Consider the following 3,929-nt stretch of genomic DNA (forward strand, 5'->3'; position numbering starts at 1 on the left):
GCAACGGTGGGCAGCAGACCCCTGGAGGTGTGGGTGTCGTTCCGGGCGATGGTGGTAAGCCCCCTTTCCCACCAGTTCAGGGGTGGCCTTGGGGTCCCATTCAACTTCATCCTCCACCGCCGGCGGCGGGTGGGGTAGCGTGGGGGGCTGGACAGATTGGAGTTGGGGAGCAGTCGGGCCCTGTTCAGCCATGGGCTTGGGGTTTTCATACACCTAGCCCGCTGTGCAGTTCAGTTTTTTCCCCAGTTGGTCAGCAGGCGGGCGCTGTGGCGCCACCTGCCGCCCCTGCCCCCCTGCCCACCCCTGGCATTTTGCCTTGGGGTGGTCAGCAGTTTGGACAAATTCAGGGTGCATGGCCAGCGGCCCAGGGCAGTGGGTGGTTTTATCCCCCCAACCCTTATGCTAACATCCCTTTCCACATCCTCCCCTATGGTGATACCTCCTTGCCTCTGGGTGATCACTTGACAGCTGCCACGCGTGAGAAAATTCTCCGCGGGGAGTATGTGGATGTGTTCAGCCTCCTTTTCAGAGAGCTCGAAAAGAAAAGTAAGGACGAGCTCGATGACAAGGAGAAGGAAAAACTGAAGCGCAGGAAGGTCGATCGGTCCTGGGCAAACTGGTTGCCCGGTTTCCTGATCTACGCCGGAGTTATTGCAAGAGCGCAGCCGGCACGGGTGGTAGCCCTTTTTCAGTACATAGATATTGTCTATAGGGCTTATACGGACTTCGTCGGTGCAGCGTGGCTGCAATACAACGAAGCCTTCCGCATGAGGGCCGCTGTCAAGCCGGGGATGCCGTGGGACCAAATAAATCAGCAACTGTGGTTGCAACTGATGTCCCCGGCAAAACCAAATGCTGGAGATAGGTCTGACTGCGGCCATTTAGTGCAGCGGTCGCAGCAGCAACAATCTACTACAGGGGCCCGCGTTTCTGCGGGCCAGCCGGTTCAAACCCGGTTGGTATGTTGGGAGTTCGCATCGAAGGGTGTGTGTCCCAGGAAACCCTCTAAGTTCCGGCATGAGTGCCCACTCTGCAGCGGCCCCCACGCATTCTCGGCTTGCAGTCGATCAAAGCCCGGAGCGGGTGGCAAGCGCCCCGGAGGCGGCGGGGGCAGTCAGCAGCCCCCTGGTAAAGGGGCCCAGCCCCATCCGCCTCCCGGCTCTCAATAGGTTGTTGTCCTCTTAACCGTCTAAGGCAGATGCCAGATACCTACGGGACGGGTTCACACTGGGGTTTCGGATTCCGTACAGGGGGCCTAGGGCCCCCTTTTTAGCTCCCAATTTGCGGTCAGTAGTTGGGCTCGAGCGTGTCGTCCGGGCAAAAATTGCCAAGGAATGTTTGGAAGGTAGGGTCCTTGGACCTTTCGATGTACCGCCGGTTCCCACGTTGAGGGTATCCCCTTTGGGGGTTGTACCTAAGAAGGCAGCGGGAGAATATCGTATTATTCACCACCTGTCTTACCCTAGGGGAGCGTCGGTGAACGACGCCATCCCTGAGGAGCTGTGCTCAGTGCGGTATACTTCCTTTGACCAGGCGGTCAAAGTTGTCCGGGGTTGCGGGGTTGGGGCAGAGATGGCCAAATGCGACATCAAGTCAGCATTTCGCCTATTGCCTGTTCACCCCAACGATTTTGAGCTGCTGGGTTTTTCCTTCGAGGGGAAATTCTATATGGATCGGGCATTGCCGATGGGCTGCTCTATATCCTGTGCTGCCTTTGAGCGCTTCAGCTCTTTTTTGGAGTGGGCACTCAGGGACAGGACTGGGGTTGGCGACACGGCGCACTATCTGGATGACTACCTTTTCGTCGGTCCAGCGGGATCTGAGCAGTGCGCCAGGTTGTTGAACTCCTTCCAGGAGCTAGCCCTCGAGCTAGGTGTGCCGTTGGCGCATGAGAAAACTGAAGGTCCCAGCACGGTCCTCACCTTTTTAGGCATTGAGCTGGACACTCTGCAGCAGACGTCACGTTTGCCGGAGAGCAAGGTCGCCGACCTTAAGGTCCGGTTGGCCACCTTGAAGGGGCAGTGGAAGGTTTCGCTGCTGGAATTGCAGCAGGTGGTGGGCCACCTTAACTTTGCTAGCAAAGTGGTGGCCCCGGGCTGGGCCTTTTTACGTCGTTTGTGTGACGCTATGGGCGGGTTGCGCCTCCCTCAACACCGGGCCCGCGTCACGGCTGGAATGTGGGCGGACCTTGAGGTCTGGGAGGAATTTTTGGAATCTTTCAATGGTGTTTCTTTTTGGAGGGAGGACCTGAAGATTGAAGCCGAGCTTCAGATTTCTTCAGACGCGGCCGGCGCCAGCGGTTTCGGGGTATATTTCAGGGGCCACTGGTGTGCTGAGCAATGGCCCGCGGAATGGTTGGTCAGCGGGCTCTGCAGAGACCTGACGTTCCTTGAATTTTTCCCCATTTTGGTGGCCGTGTGGCTTTGGGGAGAGCAGCTCGCCAACCATTCGGTCCTTTTTTGGTGCGATAACATGGCTGTAGTACATGTTATCAATTCTTTGACTTCTAAATCTGTGTTGGTCATGAATTTGGTCCGGGCTTTCACCCTGCGCTGCCTCCGGTTGAATATTTTATTCCTGGCAAGACACGTACCGGGTGTATGCAACGGTGTGGCGGATGCTTTGTCTCGCCAACAGATGGAGCGTTTCCGGCAACTGGCCCCGGAGGCGGATCCACGGCCGGCGGAAATGCCCGCGGAACTTTGGAATCTTGGGAGAAGGAAGCCGGTAGGGCCATCCAGTTGGCACTAGCGCCTAGCACGAGGAGGGCGTATGACAGAGCCTCCACTCAATTTCGGGAGTTTAGAAGGGCCGCCGCACTTCCTGATTGTTGGCCGATACCTGCGGCGCACATTATGCAATTTTGCGTGCGCCAAAAGGAGAGAGGCTTGGGTTTAAAAACCATCAGGGGGCAACTCACGGCACTGGCCTTTCACAGCAAGGCCCGCGGTCTCCCGGAGTACACGGGTGATTTTAGAGTAAAGAAAATGCTCAAGGGATGGGCCCGGGAGCGGGTCCAGCGCCGGGATGACAGGCAACCTATCTCCCCATCGGTCCTTCGGGGATTGTTTGGGGGCTGGCCCAGTGTTTGCTCTTCTCCTTTTGAGGCAGCCTTGTTTCACGCTGCCTCGCTTTTGGCCTTTTTTGGGGCCTTGCAGGTTAGCGAGCTGGTTGTGCAGTCGAAGACTGACACTTCTGAGAGGGCACTCCAGTCCAGGGACGTAAAAATTACTAATAGTCAGCTTGTTCTGACGATTCGCCGATCCAAGACTGATCAGAGGCAGAGGGGATCCGTCATCACGGTTGGCATGTGTTCCTTGCAGGAATTATGCCCAGTTAGGGCTGTTCGCCGCTATGCTCAGCTTAGGGGTGAGGCTCGTGGCCCCTTCCTTCTGCACGACGACGGTTCCCCTCTCACCAAATATCAGTTCTGGTCGGTCACAAGTAAGGCCATAGACAGATTAGGCCTGAAGGGCGTCAAATTTGGGACGCATTCCTTCCGGATTGGGGTGGCCTCCACAGCCGCTTCCCTGGGCTATACGCCCTCCGCCATCCAGCACATCGGCCGATGGCGGTCTGCGGCCTATAGAACCTACATTCGCCCCTTGGACACCTAATGGGTAGGTGGGGGGCTTGTTGGGTTGCATTGTTAATTTTGCTGACAGTTGTTTGTCTTTTCAGGTGCTGTGGCTTGTGGTGAGAGACGGCGGGTTCTCATCTGCGGGCACAGCATGGTTTTCTGGGTGGCCCATTTCGCCAGACGGTCTTCAGTGGGCACCCAGCTTGGCCTCAGTGCGTGGGCTACTGTAGAATGGCTGGGTCGTCGGGGGCTGCGGTGGCCTGGGCTCTTGCCCCTCTTGTTCAGGGAGCGGAAGGCCCCACCTCCACACATTCTTGTCATCCATTTGGGCGGGAACGATTTGGGCCTG

This window comes from Heteronotia binoei, chromosome 15 (genome assembly GCF_032191835.1).
Source record: "Heteronotia binoei isolate CCM8104 ecotype False Entrance Well chromosome 15, APGP_CSIRO_Hbin_v1, whole genome shotgun sequence".
Taxonomy (NCBI): domain Eukaryota; kingdom Metazoa; phylum Chordata; class Lepidosauria; order Squamata; family Gekkonidae; genus Heteronotia; species Heteronotia binoei.